This window comes from Musca domestica, unplaced genomic scaffold, assembly GCF_030504385.1.
Source record: "Musca domestica strain aabys unplaced genomic scaffold, Musca_domestica.polishedcontigs.V.1.1 14, whole genome shotgun sequence".
Taxonomy (NCBI): domain Eukaryota; kingdom Metazoa; phylum Arthropoda; class Insecta; order Diptera; family Muscidae; genus Musca; species Musca domestica.
The window spans coordinates 17,672,201-17,696,589 of record NW_026712192.1 but is presented as its reverse complement, the minus strand read 5'-3'; the positions used below and the strand labels follow the sequence as shown (position 1 = coordinate 17,696,589).

At 36.0% G+C, this 24,389-nt stretch overlaps 1 pseudogene; it reads left to right on the top strand.

Annotated features, from left to right (window-relative positions):
* Positions 1-23,954, top strand: part of LOC131801133 (uncharacterized) — a 191,628-nt pseudogene extending 167,674 nt beyond the window's left edge.
* Positions 23,955-24,389: the final 435 nt, after the last annotated feature.

The window sequence follows — 24,389 nt, the reverse complement described above, 5'->3', positions numbered from 1 at the left end:
TTCCAATCCATATGAGGACTGTATTATGCGCATTAAAACCACAAAGTATGGAGGAAGCTTTGCATGAATTGAGCTCTGCGGGATTCCTGAACAACGAAAAGAAGAAGGACATCACACCACATCACCAACAACAGCAACATTGGCAACCAACGATAATGCAGCCACATTACCAACAACGACAACAACATTGGCAACCAAAAATAATGCAGCCACATTACCAACAACAGCAACATTGGCAACCAAGGATAATGCAGCCACATTACCAACAACAACAACATTGGCAGCCGAGAATTGTACAACCAAATTTCCAGCAACATGGATCGCAACAACCTTACTACAAGCCTCAGCAACCACAAATCAGACAACAGCCTCCAACATCATATCAACAAAAGCATGAATCAATGGATGTTGATGCATCTCAACAATCAAAAAGGCAGACACACCACCAGGAGCAGAAATCATGTAAGAATTTAGAAGGTATTAACAATAAAATAGAGATAAGCGAAATGTATCAAGATGATTTGTATCAAGACAGTGTATATCAGGATAATAAAGAAGATCAATACAGTTCTGAATATGAGTATGGTACTAATGAAAATTTTGAAGCCAAAGCGGAAAATTTTCGGTTAGTTCCTTACAAGGAGCCACCGGACTTCCCTATATCATACTCAAAGGAAGATCAAGGAAAACAAGATTATTAATTGACACGGGTTCCACAGAAAATCTAATATGTAAAGATCATTGTCCTCCACAGTATATAAAAAATTCTCACACTCCAATATACATTAAAACTGCAGCAGGTGTCATTACGGTTGACCGCAATGCCCATTTTCCAAAAAATTCTATTAAGATTCCCCTTAATTCAGGTACAACATTTAGGGTGTATACCTTTCACAAATTCTTCGATGGAATATTAGGCAACCAAACATTACAAGAAAATTGTTCTGTAATTGATTATAGGAAAAAAGAAGTAAGTATTAACGGTCAAAAGTTCAGGATATATTTTGAAGGAGATTCTGAAGATGACGAATTTTCACTACAAACATTGCCAGAACTCCATCATATTAACATACTAGGAATTACTGAGCAGCTAAGGACAGACCACCTAAATAGAGAAGAAAAATCAGAGCTCCAAAGATTAATAACTAAATATGAAAATGCCTTTTACCATCCGGGAGATGATCTGACCTTTACCAATGAGATAAAGCACAAGATAGAAACAGGAGATCATGGCCCTGTATATACGAAATCATATAGGTATCCAGCAATACATACTGAAGAGGTAGATCGACAAATGAATGAAATGCTAGAACAAGGTATAATAAAGCATAGTTCATCTCCATATAATTCTCCTATCTGGGTAGTACCCAAGAAGGAAGATAAAGTAGGAAACAAGGAATGGAGAATTGTTATAGACTATAGAAAATTGAATGCTATCACTGAAGATGATAGATATCCAATACCAGTAATTGACGACATACTAGATAAACTAGGTCGAGCTAACTATTTCACAACATTGGACTTAACAAAGGGATTTTATCAGATTGAGGTAGATCCAAAAGATAGGGAAAAAACAGCATTCTCTACAACAAATGGACATTATGAATTTATAAGAATGCCATTCGGTCTAAAGAATGCTCCGGCAACTTTTCAGCGAATGATGAACAACGTGCTCAGAGAGCATATAAACAGGATATGTGTGGTATACATGGATGATATTTTAGTATTTTCGACTTCATTACAGGAGCATATGGAAAACTTGGGAAAAGTTTTGAAAACATTAGAAGTTGCAAATCTAAAAGTATCCTTAAATAAATCAGACTTCTTGAAAAAAGAGACTGAATTTTTAGGACATGTAGTGACTAATAATGGGATAAAACCAAACCCGAATAAAATAAGATGTATTAAGGAGTTCCCCATACCAAAAGATGTTAAGGAAATACAAAGTTTTCTGGGATTAACGGGTTATTACAGAAAGTTTATCCCAAGTTATGCAAAAATTGCAAAACCCTTGACCATGAGACTTAAAAAAGATGCAATAATTAATACTAAAGATGCTGACTATGTACAAGCATTTAAGAAGTTACAACAGATTCTGATGTCCGATATGGTACTTCAATACCCGGATTTTGAAAAGAGTTTTACTCTGACTACCGATGCTAGTAATTATGCATTAGGAGCCGTCCTGTCACAAAGCAATGGACCAATAGCGTTTGCTTCACGCACTTTAAACCGTCATGAGATTAATTATTCCACAGTTGAAAAAGAATTACTTGCAATTGTTTGGGCAGTTAAGCAATTCAGACATTATCTTTACGGTAGGAAATTCGAACTAAGAACCGATCATAAACCCCTTATATGGCTGGCAAATCTTAAGGACCCTAATTCCAAACTAATCCGTTGGAAAATAAGGTTAAATGAATACGAATTTGACATCAAACATGTAGAAGGAAAGGATAATAAAGTAGCTGATGCTCTCTCAAGAATTAGAGAAGTTAATGCAATCACAGCTAAAAGAAAACATAAATGTGAGATATGTAATAAAATGTTTAGTAAGAAGAATCTGCTTAGGAAACATTTGGATGAACATTTAAAGAAAAGACCACCTTCACCTACTTCTACAATACACAGTGCTGACGAAGATGGCCATAATTTCTTTAAGATATCAGAAAAACCTCTTCAGCACTACAAGAACCAAATAAAAATTGACAATTCCAAGGACAATAAGACGACACATGAACGGATATTTGATAGGAATAGGAAAATATACGCTTATGAAACATTCGACGACGAATTAATATCACGAATATTGAATGAAGCCATGGAAAATAATCTTTCAGCATTGTATTGTGAGGATACGGAAATTTTATTGAAATTACAGGAAAAATATAAAACCACAAAAGATAATCCTTTAAATACAAAACAATTTGAAATCATATTAACAACTAAATTTCTGCAAGATGTTAGATACGAAGAACTCCTAGAAATCATAAATAGACACCACCGATTTGAAAACAATCATCCAGGAATAGATAAAACATATATTGAATTAAAAAGGAAATACTATTATCCGAATATGAAAAAGGAAATTGTTAAAATTATAAATAACTGCGTTATATGTAATTTCAAAATAGAAAGAAACCCCGTCAAATTACCATTCGAGAAAGCGGAAACACCACATGGACCTTATGTTCATTACCACTTGGATATTTGGTATCTTAATAACCAAATATTTTATTTGACCATGATTGACAAATTTACAAAATATGCAGCAATGGAAGAATTATCTGACAAAACACCATTACAGGCTATAAAAGCTGTAAATAAATTGTTCCTCATCATGAAGAAACCCCAAAAGATTACTATGGATAATGACCCGACGTTTTCTAATCCAGTATTTACGGGACACCTTGAAGATAATGATATTCAGTATCACTTTACAACACCTCATAGACATACTGGTAATTCGGACATTGAACGTTTTCATAGCAGTTTAAATGAGAATATTAGAATATTAAAAATTAGGGAGGAAAATAATGATGTAGCATACAACTATGATTTACCTTTGCAGGCATTACAGGCATACAACAATAGTTTACATCTTTCTACGAAACAGAAACCCATTGACCTTCATTTTTATAACTCAGATATTCATATGGAAAAAGTTTATAATGAAATTGAAACAGCAAAGGAAAAGATGTTAAAATACAGAAATAAAGAAAGAAAGGATGAAGATATTAATCCTAAATTTGGAAGAACAGCAATCCCTCATAAGACCGAGACTAAAATAAAACAGTTGACTACACGGAAAATTAATGACAAAAATATAAATTAGATAACCGAAATACAATACTTCATAAAGACCAGTTCATTAAAAGGAAATGTCTTTCCAGGTCTCTGGAAGTCCTTGCTGGCGATTTTCTTGATGATATCCCCAGTGGTAGCGCAGAAGCTCGAGGTAGTCGATTTGAATAAAGGCAACGGATATGCAATGATACAACTTAATGACAAAATGTTAATAGATGACTATATTAAAATTCTTCACATATTTAACACCACAAAATATATGGATTTTTTGAATGAATTGGGAGAGGAAGTTTCGCATATTAATGATTCATTTTTATCGCATGAAATCGAGCACATACATTTACGACTTAAAAGTATTATTCCCCATCAAGCTAGAAATAGAAGAGGTTTAATTAATCTTTTTGGTACAGGATTAAAATATCTATATGGTACAATGGATAATAATGATAGAGAAGAGATTGAAAGACAACTGCAAAATTTGGAGAAGAATGAACATAATATAATAACGCAAACTAATAATCAAATACACATAAATACACAATTTGACAATCAATTAGCTAACTTAACAAAATTATATAATGACCAAACAAAACTGTTGATTAAGAGCATGTCAAACGTTAAATCAATTAAAGATAACACAGCAAAAGCTGATAAAGTTTACCGTCTTAAATACCAAATTGATCATATGGGCAAATTATTAGATAAAGTAAGAGACCTAATCTTGGCTTCCAAATTAAATATTCTCACTCGAGATATCCTGAGTGATGAAGAAATTAGAATATATAATATAACCATAGATAAAATGAAAGAAATGAAGATGAATTTAGCCCTTTACAAAAATAATATAGTATTTGTCTTAAAAGTACCCCAATATAATCCTAAAATATTCCAAGAAGTATATATTCAACCAATACCTAATAAAGAAAAAATGCAAATTAATATTGCAGAAAAATTGTATATCACAAAAGATAATAAAATTTATTATGATGTTAATGAAACACCAAATCTAAGGGAAGTTGAGGATGATTGTATATCCAATCTGTTTAATTATAAGCTCATGAAATGTCATTATATACAAAATACTAAACCAAAAGTTGTCGAAATTGGCTTAAATATTATAATTGCTATAAATACTAATCAAATTGTTAATCATACATGTAACAAATACCCATTAAAATTATCTGGAAATCACATGCTGATCATAGAAAATTGCAAAGTAAAATTGGACAAATGGTACAATAAAGTAATGTTTCAAAACATGTTAATAATTCCAAATCCCTACAGAGACATACATATGATAAATGATTCATATGATTCTTTAGAGGAAATACAGTATCATCATATTAAAAATACCGAATTCATATCAGAAATAAAATTTGAACAGAAAGTAACTAATTACACAGTAATAGTCTTGACAGCTGTAATTATACTTATTATAGCATTGTATCTGTATGTAAAATATAGATCAAGCACAGTAAAAGTAAAAGTAACTATGCCCCTCCCCTCAGCTCCTTTGGAACACGGGAAAGAGTCTTCGTCCGGGGGTGTTATAACCCAAACCAAAATGCCTTTCCAATGACTTGGCAATATATTCATATTACAATTATCGTATTCATATTACAATTATCGTACCATCTGTCATTTAGAAAAAAAGCCACACCCTTCTTGCAAATCACACAATCGATCGTATTTCAAATCATACGATCGAATCAAAAGACCAATAAATAATCATACGATGTATCTAGAATTAAAATAAACAATTATGTATATTGCACTCATTCACAAATAAAGATTTAGTTCTATTCCAGCAGCAAACTTTAATTGACGTGTTATTTTTTAACGCGAGTTTCGCCAAAGGGAGGAAACTCACTTTAGTTTTTAAAAAATATAATACTATTAAGAATGATTAAAATTATTATGAACTTCAAATACCAAATTTGAAACAATTCCGGTGGATAAATTCGCTACAATCATCAAAATACCGAATATCGGGAGGTACCGTTATATGAGGGCTATACCAAAATGTGGACCTACATGGCCCATTTTCAATACCAAAAGTCCTGTAGACATAACATACATATGAGCAAAATTTTGTCAATCTACTTCAATTCGTTCGGAAGCTAGAGTGATTTCCACTGACGGACATACGGACGGACATTGCTAAATCGACATAGAATTTTATGCCGATCAAGAATATATATACTTTTTGGGATCTGAAATGTGTTTTTCGAGTTGTTACAACGGAATGACAAACTAAATATACTCTCTATACTATGGTGGAGTATATAAAAATTTAACCAATATATTTGAAGAATAATCAAAAATACGAATGTCTCTGAAACTCATTGATTTTTGTATAGAGGATATCCAGCATCCAGACTGGAAAGCTTTATTAGTTGAATACTCCATTAAAAGTTAATTTAAATAATTATGAGTAGGTGGCAAATGATAGGTTATCCCATAAAAAAACAGCTAAAAAGCAAATTAACTTATTTTCCTCATTACCAAATAATGAGTAACAGAGTCAGCACAGAGTCCGACTACAAAACCGTAGGTTATGAGTTCAAGACTGATTGTTCTGAAATTCGTGCTGAAAGGGTACAAAAAGTATTAAAAATAGAATACTTTGTATTGGACAAACAAAAAATTTGAAATTTGTAATGATATTCACTAATGGAGTGCCGGAGAATTTTTGGAATTATCAACTTTAAGCTTACGAAAAGTGCTAAAATGGTACCATTTGGTAGTATTTGAGGGGATAGAGCCATAAACTTTATTTTTTTCTGTGAGAATCAAGGTTGGAAAATAAGTTTGATATATGAAGGTGGATTAATTGCTCCCTCCGAAATCAAAGTGGATTAGGTTTTGGTTGCAACTTATATAAAGATAGCCGGGAACCACTATGAATGGAAGTCGGAGGATTGACGGATTATACTACGGATTGAGCTACAAAACTCCGATGGACGGTAGTCGGATGTGGACGAGTTAAGGGAAATCAAGAATTATGATGTTGGTGTTGATAACAGCACAAAGATTATTTTAGTCAAAGATGAAGTGGCTGAAGATAGAAATTTTGCACGAGTTTCAGTCTAGGTGCACGACAATACTACGACAAATACTAATATATATTAAAAATTGAATAACGTGTATCTGAAATTTAAATGACAGTGACAGATGAAGTGCGGATAGATATACCAAATGGTTTTCATAAATTCGAACTTTAAATTTACGAAAAGTTTCAAATTGGTACTAAACTTCTAAAATTGCACTAAAAACTAAATTCTAAAAGCTAAAGAGCTAAAAACTTGAAATTTGCTATGATAATCAAGGTTGGCAAATAAGTTTGATACATGAAGGTGGAAGAAATGAAAATGTGTACTAAGTGTGCGTCCTGTACTAATTGGTACTACATTTGAAACAGTCTAGTTTAAAGTAAACGAAAATTTTGCTTTGTGTTTCCTTTTGGTGGTCGACTTTTAATAAGAGTTGGTTTTGCTCCTAAAGTACTAAGTAGTACCATATTTGGTATTGGGTGTACATATTTTGCTAGAAATTTGATATTAAGGTCCTTGTTTATGTGTAGCCAGGACATATAGAAATAAAGTTCTGAAATTTGTTTTTTAAATTACTGATGGTATTTGTGTTTGAGTTTTGGTGGGGATTTGAAAATGCGTCCTATATGTGTACGAAAAGTACAAAAAATTGTGATCACTTTTAAAAGGGTGAATTAATAAAAACTTTAAAATGGCCATAACTCCTTAAATATTGAGTTTTCGGCGTTTTTAGCTATTATTTGTGATCACTGTAGGGTTGAATTAATAAAAACTTTAAAGTGGCCACAACTCCTTAAATATGGCAATAACTCCTTAAATATTGAGTTTTCGGCGTGATCACTATTACAAGGGTGAATTAATAAAAACTTTAAAATGGCCATAACTCCTTAAATACAAATAAAAAAGAAAAAGGGATGGAATCCTCAAATTTGATATTGAGATCTCTGTTGCTGTCTAAAATTGAGATATTGAGGTGGTTTTGGTTTGGAAGAAATAGAGCTAAAATTTGATTCAGTCGTTGGTGTCTGTGATTAAGATGTGGAGGTGCTTCCGGAAATGTGTACAATAATAGTACGAAAAATACTAAATGGTTTCAAAATTTAGCAATGGGTGAAGAGATAGGGCTGGAATTCGGAAATTTCTTACTGAGATTCCGGTGATTGATAGAAGGAGGTGGGTACGGAATTGAGTCCTTTAAATGTTCGTATAGGACGAATTGGTACAAAATTGGGTATTGGGTGAAATCATAGAGCTGCAATCCCGAAATTTGATGTTGAGGCTTCCGTTGGTATCTGGAATTGATGAATTGGGAACTGTGTATTATAATTGTACGGAAAGTTGTAAATTTGGTAAAATTTGGCATTGTGTGAACAAATGGTGCTTGAAATTGTGAAATTTGGTATTGAGGTCTTGTTCATGTGTAACCTGGACATATGGAAGCTGTTTCAAAAATGTCTACTGTAATTGTACGAAAAGTATTAAATGGTACTATATTTGGTATTGGGTTAAGGGATAGGGCTGAAAACCTAAAATATTGAGGTATCTGTTGCTATCTGGAATTGAGATATGGTGTTGGAAATGTGTACTATAATTGTACGATAAGCACTAAATGCTACTAAATTTGTATTGGGTAAAAGAATAAAGCTGAAATCTGGAAATTTCATATACAATTGTTTGAAGTACTATATTTGGTACATGTAGTACTATATTTGGTACAATTTTATATTGGGTGAACAGAACAGTTGGTGCTTGAAATCTGAAATTTGGTATTGGGGTCACTGTTCATGTATAGCCTGGACATATGGAGTTGTTTTCCGAAATGAGTACTATATTTGCACGAAAAGTACTAAATGGTACTATATTTGGTATTGGGTAAAGGGATAAGGGTGGAATCCTCAAATTTGATATTGAAGTCTCTCTTTTGGTATCTGAAATTGAGATATGAAGATGTTTTGGAAATGTGTACTATAATTGAACGAAAAGTACTAAATGGTACTAGACTTGGAATTGGGTTAAAGAAGTCCTAAACATTGATATAGATGTCACGGTTGGTGTCTGTTGTTGAGATATGGATATCAAAATTTAATTTTTTAGGTATCTGTTGGCATCTGATCTGGCTTTTTTTAAATGTGTCCCATATTTGTGCGAAAAGTACCAAGAGGAACTAACTTTGGGTTTGGGTGAAGGAATAGAGTTGAAATTCTACAATTTCACGTAGAGGTTTCCGTTGGTATCTGGGGTGGTTGTAGAAATACAAGGTGAGAAAAAAAAACTGCAACAACGTAAAACGCCATAATGTCGGATATAGCACCAAATTTTGGAATAATTTTAGGTTTCTTTGAATTGGTCACATTTGGCACGAATTATGGCCTTCAAACCCCACGCGGCCGAATGTTGCTCTGCGGTATTTTGGCCCATTCCCGGCGAAGCGCTTGCTTGAGGTGATCGACACTTTGGTATTTTTTTAGTGCCAACCTAGCTTCCCAAAAGACTCCATACACAATAGTCCAACGGATTGGTATCTGGAGATTTTGGTGGCCATTGTGTGCTGGAAATGAAGCGAGGAACCTAATTTTGCAATCATTCTTGGATGGCGTGTGCTGAGTGCGATGGTACTGAGTCCCGTTGGAAATCCAAAGTCTGTGGCCAAAATGTTTGCGTGCCCAAGGTTTTAATACACCCTCCAGAATATTATCGCGATAATATTCGCCATTTTTTATGATGCCACGGTCGATTAATACGAGCGGAGAGGGACCATCGGAAGTTGTGGCGGCCCCATCATTACCATGGCCGGCGCTTGAGTTCTTCTGGGCAACCGAAGGTGGGGCACATTTTCAGCTGACATCTTTGGCAAGTAAACACGATCATTTTGTTCGTTTACAGTCATTTTGCTGGACAACAAATGTTTTCTCATCGGATACGGAGAAAACCAAATTCGGAGTTTACCACTTTCGACGAAGCGAGGCAACTCTTTAGCTCTTTTGAGTCTATTTTCTTTCTGTTGCGGTGTAAGTTCTTGCACTTTTTGGAAATTCAATGGCTGTACCCCGATCTCATTTTTCAATATTTGCCGAATGGAATATTGCGATATGTTCAGCTCACGAGCCATTTTTTGGCCACTGCGACGCAGGTTTCGATCAAGTCGCTTGTTTACTTTTCAAACCAAACTGCTGATGTTGCTGTTTTCTTCTGCCCACTTCCTTGACGTCGGGTTACGCTACCAGCATCACGGTACCGAGCGATGGTACGAGACACAAAAGATTTATTCACATTTAAATGCTGGAATGCTCTAACGATAGCTACTCGTGGTTTTCCAGCCAAATATAAAGAAATCACACTATCATGTTTGAGTTCCATCACGAATAACTTTTTTTCTGGAAAATTCTCACCAAAATGCTTTCGTACACTTGTAAACAATATAATGAGCTGTCACTGGAATAATTTTACAAGCTGGCGGGCTAGTGGCTTAGAAATGACAACAGTCTGAATTTGGTTGCGGTTTTTTTATCTCACCCATGTCTGCCTTCCGGGCATTTTTCACCTAACTTAATTCGAATATGTCTTTACCGAATTGGAAAATAGTAATGTAAAAATTAAGGTTTTGTCCAGAAAAAATCCAATACTAAATCACAAAGGAGACGTAGTGAGTCAGAAAATATGTCGAAAGAATTTTAATTTTATTTAATTGTTAAACTGCTGCTTGGGCGCCAATTTTGGATTGGCCCGTTGAACATGTGGTTTGTGCAGTCTTCACTTCCCAATTAATTTCATGCCTAATGTTCTTTTGCAGATTAAGACGTTTGTCCAATAACAGTATTTTCCCGCCTCTTGATATAAAATTTCTCCACAACATAATATTAGACTTGATAATCGCAATAAACATTAGATCCCATGTCTCACCTGGTGGCGTACTTTCTGGCAAAACCCAGTCTATATTTTGTTTTCTGTATGGAAAAGTATCCAATCCCAATTCAATGTAGGTATGTAGGAATTATGCGTCTAGTGTCAAGTGCTGTCTATCCACCTACTTGTTTTTTTTTCAAAGTAACTCATGCAAATCTTCAGATTGGATTCCTGGTATTGAATGACTGTGCATGTCTTTGGCAAAAGAAAAGTGTCTATCTTATTCAGGGCAACTCATGTGCAGCTTTTAAATTCTAACTGAGCTATAAAAGCAAACTATCATTTCAAGCAATGGGAAAACTTTTACAGGACTCAGTCATCCCCTCCTTCCTTTTGTGGAACTTCGTTTTCTTCTCTTCTTCTTCTATTCATTAAAGATTACTCATTAAGTATTAAATTTGAGTTTAAAACTCTAATGGCATCCAATTGGTTTTTGGCTTAGAAATATTTCAAGGATTGATGGGTTGTTTGGGCGGGAGACTCTTGTTCTGCTTGTTAATGATGTTGTTTATGATGATGGTACTTGGCGACGTATACGTGATATCAGACCAGAATTGCATTACTCATGCGACATGTTGTCGTCATCGCCATTATTGTTGTTTTTGTTGCTGTCGTTGTCATCGTCTACATTTATGACAATTCCCGTCTTGTTTTGTGAGTGCGCGCGTGTTTTCCACCAACATTATCTGTTCTCATCTCGTGCTTCGCATAGAAAAATACCATTAAATAATGAAAATACACACGGGCACAAACACACACATACACTCATACCCACACACACACGTACATCTACATGTAAACAGTCATGTTGATATTCCCACTCGGTACCCTTTTGTTTGGTTTGCAGTTGGAACATAAATACAAATATCCGTTTCCTTCGAGGGTCATTGATGCAGAATTAATGGCAACGTGGCAGTGGTGAGGCACAGTGACACGAAATGGGAGATACCCTGGCCAAACCCATTTTTTGTCTTTATATATAAAAGAGTAGAGTGATGCATGATCGATTGACTGCTCGTTTGATTCAATGCCGCGGTAAAGCGGTACAAAAAATTGAATATATTGTATTGGACAAACGGATAGACCTAGAATTCGGAAATTCGGAATAATACTCACTGATGCGGTGTAGAAACAATGGACCAAAGTTTTTTTTTAATTCGAACCAGAAATGTACTTCCAGGATTGAGTTTGGAAAGGAAGTGGTTTTGAAACTAAATTTGGTATAATTTGGTTTTGGGTGAAAGGATGGGGCTGGACATTTGAAACGTTAATATTGGAGACACAGCTGGTAAAGATGTGGTTTTAGAAATGCCTACTATAACTATACGAAAAGTACTAAATGGTACTACATTTGTAGTTTAGTGAAGGCATAGCACTTGAAAGCGAAATTTGGCATTAGGGTCACTATTAATGTGTAGAGTCAAGATCTGAATGTTGTTTTAAAAATACGTACTAAAAAGTATGTAAAGTACCAAGTGGTACTAAATTTTGGGAAGAAAAGAACTGAAAATCTGAAATTGGGAATGAGTTTCTTTGATGTTGTGGAGGTGTACCAAAAGTACTACAATGCACAATGCAATGCACTTCGAGGAAAATAATCCTCATATTGTCATTAGTACTATCACCGAAGACGCTATATACCTAAAATGCAAGGATTCCAAGAAATCTTAATCTTAAATTTCAAAAAAATATGGATGAGAGGAAACTTATTAGTATAAGTATTAGTATTGGTATTAATATTAGTATAAGTATTATTGAAACAACTCTAGTTCAGTTAAAACTCTTCAATTTTTGCTTGGGAGACGGACCCGCATACCGGATATTTGAACCGAAAATCCGGGTTCAAGTTTGAAGTTTATCGAAGAGCATATTAGTTAAACCCTTGAACAATGGTTCCACATATAATTTTTCTGACCAAAACTATTTCAACCTCTTTTCATAATAATAATTGACCCTTATCATATCTAAATCGAAGAAATCAACAACCTCAATGTCAAATTTCAGGATTCAAGTTCTTTCCATTCACTCCACCAACTCTTTCTCTCAAAACATAAAAACAATGGCCTCCATATCAATGTTCATGATTTTAGCTCTGTCCCTTCCATCAATTCCAAATTTAGTACCATATAGTACTTTTTGTACAAATGTATTACTCATTTTTAAAACAATCTCCATATCTCAACCTCAGATACCAACATTTTCAAAACCAGCTCCTTCTCTCAACCACAGACACCAACAGTGACATCCATATTAAATTTCTGGATTCCAGGTTTTTCCCTTAACCCAATACCCAATTTTAGTAGCACTTAGTACAATTACAGTACACATTTGCGAAACCACCCCATAGCTCAATCCCAGGTACCAACAAAGACCTCAACTTCATATTTTAAGCCTCCAGGCTTATCCCTTCTCCCAAGTACCATTTAGTACTTTTCGTACAGTTATTGTACACTACGGAATCACCTCCATATGTCAGGCGACACATGAACAGCGACCCTAAAACCAAATTTCTATATGCACCAGCATTTCACTCAATACCAAATTGTACCAAATGTAGTACTATTTATTACTTTTCGTACACTTGTTGCCACATTTTCACAATCACCTCTTTATCACAAACCTACTAGCAACAGGGATCCCAATGCCAACATTTCAAATTACCAGCTTCTTCCGGTTGCCCAAATTTTGTACTATTAAATACATTTCTTAAACTAAGTACACATTTGCAAAACCCTCTCCTTACATCAACCACATTTCCAAGAATTGATTCTCATACCGAATCTCAACATTTTACCACTGTTAGTTCAAGTTTTTAGTTTCAGTCGATTTTTAAACCGTTTTGGAGGATATATTAAGTTCGTCATTCCGTTTGTAACTCATCGAAATAATAATTTTAGGCGATTTAGCCCTGTCCATCGTTCCGTCTGTCCATCTTTTGTAATCACGAATTAAGATAGGAATTTGTCTTTTGTCTGCAGGCAGGTCAAGTTCGAAGATGAGCTATATCGGTCCACGATATCGTATATCCCCCATATAACGGTACCTCCCGACATTCGGTATTTTGATGATTTTAGCCACAGTTTTCAATGGAATTGTCTGAAATTCTACACAAGGAGTTCTCTGTGAGTACCTCACCCCTGGAAGAGAATTGTCTATATAGGTACACGATATCGTATATCTACCATATAACAGCAACTCCCGACATTCGGTATTTTTATGATTGTAGCCAAAATTTTCAATAGAATTATCTGAAAATCAACACAAGGAGTTCCTTCTAAGTACTTTAAGTACTTTATCCCCTGGAATATAATTGTCTAAATAGATCCATGATTTACAATAGCACCCATATAACAGTAACCCCATATATTCTGTAATTCCAGGATTTTCGGGACATTATTCACCAGAATTGTTTCAAATTTCGTATTTGAAGTTCGGAATCATTACTTATGCAGCACCACGTCTTCGTTTAGACCTCATATAAAGCGGTATTTTGTGACGGCCCAGTCGAAATTAGCTGCTTTTTTACTTGTTTCATTTGTAATGTTGAAATTTCGTGGGGTTGTTCCAGAAGGACTCATCTTCAAACTCGAACCAAATTTGACAAAAATATTACGATTTGGAAAAAAGTGCATACTCCCACTGAAAGCTATCGGTTGCATCTGCGGCATCAGTCAGGTAGACGACCATGGCCAAATGGACTTCAAATACATTTAACGAATCTCGACAAAAGAGACATGGCGATTCTCCGATAAATGCCCTCTCTCTAGCTATAAGCAAAGGGTATAAAAATTAAAAAAAAAAAAACAAGTTCGGCCGGGCCGAAATTTGAATACCCTCCACCATTTGGAACGATCTTGAAATTTTTCAAAATAAAAATAGAATAGATTAAAAATGCTTTTAAAATTTAAAATGTCGATTACAGGGAGCTGCCTTTATTTTAGGGTCTATATGAAGACGTGCATGTCAATTTTCTGTCATAGGCTGTAGTACCCGTTACGAACTGCAAATATGAAATTTGAAAAAATTCAGGTGAATAATGTCGTTAAAATCATCAAAATACCAAATATAGGGAGGTATCGTTATATGGGGGCTATACCTAAACGTGGAACAATGCAGCCCTTTTTCAATACCAAAAGACCAAAGACACATCTGAATAAAATGTTATCAATAAAATGTTCCTCGCTTCATTTCCAGCGCACAAACGCCACCAAAATCTCCGGATACCAATCCGATGGACTATTGTGTCTGGTGTATTTTGGAAAGCAAGGTTGGCACCAAAGGATATCAAAGTGTTGACCACCTCAAGCAAGCGCATCGCCGACAATGGCCCCAATACCGCAATGGGCAACATTCGGGCAGCGTGTGACTGTTTCATTGCCCATAATTCGTGACAAAGATGACCAATTCGAACAAATCTAAACTTATTCTAAAATGTGATGCCATTTCCGACATTTTTTGTTTTCATTCAATAAAATTTAAACTTAATATACCCTCCATACTATGGTGAAAGGCATAAAAAATCTGATTAAATGCATCAACCGCACCTGGGCCAAAATACAAATTGAAGGGATGCCTAAGAATATCCTTCCCCAACAAAGAAGAAATTTGAAAAAATACCTTACCGCTATTCTAAACACTGTGCAGTTGAGGAGGTGATTGGGGATTACAACAACTACAAATGAAACCAGTAAGGAAAGCTCAATAGTCGGGCGGGGCCGACTATATGATACCCTACACCACTATGCATATTTAGTAGAGCTCTCGTAAAAAGGTTAATACAGGGCATTCAGAGCTGTATGAGATATTTGGTACAAAATCAAAATCTATCTAATTCTATCGTGCATTTTACGAACTATAGCTATCTCTGGACCGGGTTTCTCCAAATTTGACGTATTAGCTTGTAGACTGAATTCTGTCTTATGTACAAAAACACGAAATCGGATGAAGATATATATGGGAGGCATATCCAAATCGGAACAGATTTTAATAAAATTAAAATCAACTATTTTTGGGCTTTATCTGATATCTGGTACCAAATATCATTCCTGTGGAGTGCATATTACGAATGTGAGGGAGTTAAAGACCAAATCGGATGAAAGATATATATGGGAGCTATAGCTATATCTGAACCAATTTTTACTAAAATTGGCGTACTTGCTTCTAAGCTGGTTTCGGTCGTATTTGCCAAAATTGATGCTATTACGACCATTTGGTGGTCAATCACCCGAAATCGGATGAAGATATATATGGGAGCTATATCCAAATCTGATCCGATTTCGATAAAATTTAAAACAGCTATTCCTGGTCTCCATCTAATACCTGGTACCAAATATCACGGTTGTGGAGTGAATATTACGAATGTAAGGGACTAAAACACTAAATCGGATGAAACATATATATGGTTGCTATATCTATATCTGAACCGATTTTCACTAAATTTGATATACTTGCTCCTAGGCTGAATTTGGTCCGATGTACTAAAATTCAGTCCATTTGGACTTATATCGGTCATTTGGTGCACAATTAACCCGAAATCGGATGAAGATATGTATGGGAGCTATATCCAAATCTGAACCGATTTCGATAAAATTACAAACAGCTATTTCTGTGCTCCATCTAATACCTGGTACCAAATATCACAGTTGTGGAGTGAATAGTAGGAATGTGAGGGACTTAAAGATGAAATCGGATGAAAGATATATATGGGAGCTATAGCTATATCTGAACCGATTTTCACTAAATTTGATATACTTGCTTCTAGGCTGAATTTGGTCCGATGTACTAAAATTTAGTCCATTTGGACTTATATCGGTCATTTGGTGCACAATTAACCCGAAATCGGATGAAGATATATATGGGAGCTATATCCAAATCTGAACCGATTTCGATAAAATTACAAACTGCTATTTCTGGGCTGTATCTTATATCTGGTACCAAATATCATTCTTGTGGAGTGCATGTTACGAATGTGAGAGGCTTAAACACCAAATCGGATAGAACATATATATGGGAGCTATAGCTGTTTCTGAACCGATTTTCTCCAAATTTGTTGTATTTGCTTTAAGGCTAATCTCGGTCACATGTGCCAAAATTCGGGCCATTTGGGCTAATATTGGCCATTTGGTGGTCAATTAACCCGAAATCGGATGAAGATATATATGGAAGCTATATCCAAATCTGAACCGATTTCGATAAAATTTAAAACAGCTATTTCTGTGCTCCATCTAATACCTGGTACCAAATATCACGGTTGTGGAGTGCATAGTAGGAATGTGAGGGCCTTAAAGATCAAATCGGATGAAAGATATATATGGGAGCTATAGGTATATCTGAACCGATTTTCTCAAAATTTAATATACTTGCTTCTAGGCCGAACTCGGTTGGGTGTGCAAAAATTCAGGTCATTTGGACTGATAGTGGACATTTGGTGCACATTTAACCCGAAATCGGATGAAGATATATATGGGAGCTATATCTAAATTTGATCCGATTCTCACCAATTTCAATAGGGTTCGTCCTTGGGCCAAAAAAACATTGTTTGGAAAATTTCATCTCAATCGGATAATAAATGCGACCTGCATTTTGTTCACAAGAATACATGGACAGACGGACGGACGGACGGACGGACGGACGGACGGACGGACGGACGGACAGACGGACTGACATGCATAAATCGACTCAGAAAGTGATTCTATGAAGGTTCTCAAAAGTAACTATGGGTCTATCTCGTTTCCTTCTCCATGTTACAAACAAATGCACAAAGACATAATACCCTTACCACTATGTGGTGTAGGGTATAAAAAGACAATAACAAATTCCACTGGAAAGTCGCGTATGACTGAGAGATATGCGTGTAATTTGCCATCAAATATATTTTGAAAGCAAACAAACAAAACAAAACATATTTGTTCATTGTAAATCGTGCCTTCCAATTCCTCCGAATCAATATATACATGTATATTTATTACTGAGGGGGATTTTTGATTTGTCATTGCTGTTGTTGTTGTTGTTTCTCATTTTTATGGGTTTTGGGGGGGAGTCGGTTAGAAATACATTTATTTTTATAGTTACTGCTTACTGCGGCCTTGTGGTTTACTATTCATATTCTTATTCACCCCTTTTTTCATTTCGTTGCAGCGTTAAAACCGATATGCTACCCGGACGTGCTTTCAGTCGTCTCTATATTGCCAATGCCAATTGACATGATACTGGCAACTATTCCTGTACCCTTGGTAATGATATCACTGGAACTGTGATGGTACACGTACTAAATGGTAGGTATCCCCCCCCCCTCTCCCTCACTCCCTCTCTCACCACCGACCTGGTGGTGATAATAAGCATCGACTACACATTGAACAAAGAGAACTCACAGCAGCAGCAGCAGCAGGAAAAGTGATAACCAACAAAATCAAATACCGAACACGATATAAATTTTCCAATCCGAGGGAGTGTTGAAATCTCTCAGTGTGGGAAATATTAAAAAAAAGAAAAAAAATACTAAAAAAAAGTTACACCCTTCGAAATGTCTGCAGCAATCCAATAATAAACAATATGCATGCATTTCATTACTCAAACACAATGCCATCCACCATCGCTCCATTCATTCAGCCATCCAACCATCCACCCACACCTTTTTTCACAAAGACCAACCCCTCTCCCCTCTAGCATTGCATCCTCTGCACGTATTTCAATATTATCTTTTCATGCACAATTGCAAAACTTCTTCCACTGCTGCTTCTGCTGCTGCTGCTGCTGCTGATATATTGTCGGTAAATATGAAATTGTAAATTGAACAAAGTTGAACCAACAAAACATCACAAATTCTGTTAATAATTGGATTGCAGGATTTAAACAACAAAAACAAAAATATGTAAACTAATAATAGTGCAAGCATGGCAACACTTGTTCTTTTGTCATGAATCGGAAATGCTTTGAATATTTTATTAACAAACAAGTTGAAAAGCAGTAAATTCGGCCGGGCCTAACATTGAATAGCCTCCACCATTTGGAACGAATTTGGAAATAAAGTCCTGAAAAAATTTTGTTAAAATTTTAAAAATACCGAATATTGCCGTTATAATGGTGCATGTACGACGTGGACTCAGACAGACATTATTTGTCATAAGTCATTACCAAATTCAAATTCGGAACATGTATATGGGGCCTATACGAAGACCTTGACCTGAATAGACAATTTTCTGTCACAGACTGGAGTTTCCATTACGAGCTCTAAATGCGTAATTTGAAAAAGTTTTGGTGAATAAAGATGCTAAAATCACCAAAATACCGAATTACGGGAGGTACCGTTATATGGGGGCTATACGAAGACGTGGACCTGCACAGACAATTTTCTGTCATAGACTGTAGTATCCATTACAAACTTCAAATTCCAAATTTTAAAAAATTCCGGTGAATAATGTCGCTAAAATCATCGAAATACCGAATAACGGGAGGTACCGTTATATGGGGGCTATACGAAGACGTGGACCTGCACAGACAATTTTCTGTCTTAGGCTGTAGTATCCATTGCGAACTTCAAATACCAAATTTTGAACACTTCCGTTTAATAATGTCGCAAAAATCAACAAAATACCAAATATCGGGAGGTACAGTTATATGGGGGCTATACGAAGACGTGGACCTGCACAGACAATTTTCTGTCATAGCCATTACAAACTTCAAATTCCAAATTTTAAAAAATTCCGGAGAATAATGTCGCTAGAATCGTCGAAATACCGAATAACGGGAGGTACCGTTATATGGGGGCTATACGAAGACTTGGACCTGCACAGACAATTTTCTGTCTTAGGGTGCAGTACCCATTACGAACTTCAAATTCCACATTTGAAACGATTCCGGTAAACAATGTCGCTAAAAGTTAAAAGTTATATGAGGGATATACGATATCGTGGACCGATATAGATAATTCTCTTCCGAAGTATAAAGTACCCATAAGGAACTCCTTGTATGGATTTTCAGACAATTCCGTTGAAAAATGTGGCTAATATCATCAAAACACCGAATATCGGGGGTACCGTTATATGGGGGCTATACGATATCGTGGACCGATATAGCCCATATTCGAACTTGACCTGTCTGCAGACAAAAGAGAGATCTGTGCAAAATTTTAGCTTCCTATCTTAATTCGTTTTGGACTGTAGCGTGATTACAACAAACGGACAGACGGACGGACACTAAATCGTCTTAGAATTTTACGCAGATCAAGAATATATATACTTTGTTGGGTCTAAAATGATTATTTCGATGAGTTGCAAGCGGAATGACGAACTTAATATACCCTCCATACTTTTTTTGGTGGAGGGTACAAAAACATATGAGCTGGATTTACTGGCTTCTTCCAAGAACCTGATTAATTTTAATAAAATATTCAAAATTGGAAAACGAATAAATACAAGTTCCGCAGAAGCTTTTAAATAGGCTTTGTTGCCCAGCAACGGATTTGTATCCGGAGATTTTGGTGGTCATTGTGCGCTGGAAATGTAGCGAGGAATCCCATTTTGTAACAATTCTTGGTTGGCGTGTTGAGTACTGTTGCAATGTCCAAGGTCTACAGCCAAAATGTTTGCGTGCCCAAGGCTTTAATACACCCTCCAGAATATTTTCGCGATAATATTCGGTATTTATTCTGATGCCATTGTCGATTAATACGAACGGAGAGCGGAGACCATCACCATGGACGGCGCTTGAGTTCTGGTGGCCAACCGAAGGTGCACATTTTCAGCTGGCCTGTTTGGCAAGTAAACACGATCATTTTGTTTGTTTACAACCTGCTGGACAACGAATATTTTCTCATCGGAGAAAACCAAATTCGGCAGTACACCACTTTCGGCCAAGCGAAGCAACTCTTTAGCTCTTCTGAGTCTATTTTCTTTCTGTTGCCGTGTAAGCTTTTGCACTTCTTGGAATTTCAATGGAAATGGCTCGGGGTAAGCTCATTTTTCAATATTTGCCTAATGGAATATTGCGATATATTCAGCTCACGAGCCATTATTCGGCCACTGGACGCGGGTTTCGCTCCTTTACTTTTCGAACCATTTCTGCTGATGTTGCTGTTTTCTTCCGTTTACTTCCTTGACTTCGGGCTACGCTACCAGTATCATGGTAACGAGCGATGGTACGAGACACAAAAGATTTATTCACATTTAAATGCTGGAGTGCTCTAACCATAGCCACTTGTGGTCTTCCAGCCAAATATTAAGAAATCACGCTTGAATTTCATTACGAATAACCTTTTTTCTGGAAAATTCTCAGCGAAATGCTTTTGTACGCTTGCAAACCAAATAATGAGCTGTCACTGGAATAATTTTAACAGCTTTCGGACGAGTAGCTTAGAAATGCCAGCGGTCTGAAGTTGGTTGCAGTTTTTTCATCCCACACACCAGATCTTTTGTTGGTAGAAATATTGCGGTGAACGAAATTTTAAGGCAATCGCAAAACACAAAGGCAATTCCACATTTTGTAATAGTTATTATTCATTTTTTTACCCTTTGTGGGGGATGATCTTGATAAAGTGAACCGATATTTTCCATTTTCACGCCTATCCCAACACTGTCAAAAATATTGGGATTTGAAAAAATTGCACAAAATCGAATAATGCTTTCTCTTTCTATAAGGCAATTTATTTTTTTTAAATGTCGACCGTTTGTGTAGAGGGTGCCAGAAGGAGTGAACCGTTATTGCCAATCTCCGAACTCAATCTAAGTTTGACCATAATATTACGATGTACCTAGCTTGGACCAAATCGGATATTCCCTTCCTGAGTTATTGTGCGCAACAACCAGACAGACGAACAACTCTAGTTCGAATCCAAACGTCGTGAAATAAATTTGATCCAAAGAGACCTAGGGTTTATGACAGTTATTTCGATTAGGCACATTTTGGTCGTTTCAAATAATATACCTTTGGTCGCCATTTTGGACTGACGGTACAATTAGCATGAAAAATATGGCTAAAATATAAAAAATAATTGTAATCAGAGTATGGAATGAAATTCCGCACAAATCCTCTGTTTGAACCAAGGGCATTCCAATGGTGATAATTGGTCAATATTTAGATATAGCTGCCATACATATCAAATGTGTAATATTAGCCCAAATAGGATGGAATTTAAGTTCTAAATAATACTAGATTTCGAACACTATTAGTCAAATTTAGTGCAAACCGATTCAGAATTGGATATGCCTCGCACATATTAGTTCCCTCTGAAACCAAACTATAACTGCTCTAAAGCCAAATGTTGATGTCAAAAAAATTCTTTTGTTACGGGAGCTCTACTAAATATACATAGCGGCGAAGGGGTATCATATAGTCGGCCCCGACCATCTTTTAACTTTTCCCTACTGGTTTATATTCTCCCTTTTGCATATGGAGTGAGCCTCATGCAAAATTGCATGAAAGTTCTAGGTCTGACCGTACGCTCAAATCCAGTGTTTAACCTTTTTTATACCCTCCACCTTGAAAAGGAGGGTATATTAACTTTGTCATTCCGTTTGTAACATTCTTAAATATTCGTCGTAGACCCGATATTCATAATCAGCATAAAATTCTAAGTCGAATAAAGATGTCTGTCTGTCTGTCTGTCCGTCTGTCTGTCTGTCCGTCTGTCTGTTGAAATCACAATACAGCCCACATTGTTTGACGTAGAGCGCCAACATTTTGCAGAGCGATTTGTATTGTGTCTAGGATGGTTGGTATTGAAAATGAGATATATCCGTCCACGTTCTAGTACAGTCCCCATATAACGGTACCTCCCGATATTCGGTATTTTAATTTTTTTGCCACATTCTTTCACGAATTTATCTGAAAATTGGTATTTGTAGGTCATAACAGGTCCCTCTGCGTGTGGCAAAACATTGCATGTATGGGTTCACGTTTTGGTATAGCCCCATTATAAAGGCACCTGCCGATATTCGGTATTTTAATTTTTTTGCCACATTTTTTCACGGATTTGTCTATAAATTTGTATTCGTTGGTCATAATGGGTTCCAGCTCCGGTGGCGAAACATTGCATGTATGGGTCCATGATTTGGTATAGCCCCCATATAACGGTACCTCCCGATATTCGGTAATTTGATGATTTTTGCCAAATTTTCTCACGGATTTGTCTGAAAATTGGTATTTGTAGGTCATAATGGGTTCTAGCTACTTTGGCGAAACTTTGTAATTATAGGTCCACGATTTGGTATAGCCCCAATATAACGGTATCTGCCGATATTCGGCATTTTAATGGTTTTTGCCACTTTTCTTCTAATGTTTACTTTACCCCAAGGTGGAGGGTATTAAAAGTTTGGAACGGCCGAATTTAATGTTTTTTTACCTGTTACTTTTTACCGCTTTTCGTACCGGATTTCTAACTGTTACCGATCTCCGAGAAACAATGTTGTGCCATTTTCTACTTTTTTTATCACATTTCGTACCCTTAAAGTCCTGAATTCCCACCTTTATACACCACAACTAGATCGCTTACAAAATTCCAAATTCTAGCTCCTACCATACCATTCAGTACTTTTCGTGCTCTTAAAATTAAAAAATTTCACAAATTCGACCTTATCTTAAATTTTACATATGTCAATCCCTGAATAATAATATTTAACCTTTTAGTATTTTTCGGTGGTTCTCAAAGTTTCTGATCTCAGTTCCATTGGGGCCAGCAAATATCATCCCCTTAGTTTTTATGCGGACTTCATGTAAATTTTTGTTTCTTTAAATTCCACACACACATTGCATTACACACACACACATTGCACAACATATATTTTTTTACGACACAGAACCATTAAAACACTCTCTATCACACACACACACACAACGACACTAACACATCCTGCTAATGATGTTTAGCCTCTGCCAACAAGCATCTATTTATATGCCATATATTCATTAATGTTCTCCATTTCCGTTTCCTGACGCTCTTTTCTATTTTGCTCTTCTTCTTCTTTATCTTTTTTTCTTGTTTTTTTTCTCTTTTTTAGGTGAAGAACCAGCTGCCATGCAGCATGCATCAGGGTCGACAATGTCGTCCATACTCTCGGTTGTGTTATTTACAGTAATTGCAGCATCATTGTTTGCAGAAATGCTATGTCAACGATGATGACGATACTAAAAAGAGAAGAAAGAACAACAACAACAACAACACTGGCATCATCATTTCATCGCAGCCATGGTTACCGGCGAACGAGCCAGACAGACAGACAGTCAGCCGACCAATCATCCAACCAAACCCATAGGGCTTGACGGATGTGTGCCCTGCTGGTGGACGAATGCGGATATCCTCCAACCGTTTCACATCATGTGTATTTATATCGCGATGAAGCCAGTAGCAGCCGCAACAACATCAACAAATAGCATAACATAGCATAGATACTAACATTCCATTCCATACTTAACTAATATAGAAAAACTACAACAACAACTACACAATGAAGAAGCAGCAACAAGAAACTGACATACAGAGAGAGATAAATAACCAATGTGTCTATTAGATAATTAACATTAGGTTTTTCTGTTGTTATTTTTTTTTGTATGTGTGTGTTCATTTCAAGTTCCGGATATTCCAGCAAACCAACTGGGGAAAAAACTGAAAACGACAACTACTTGCTTGTGGCC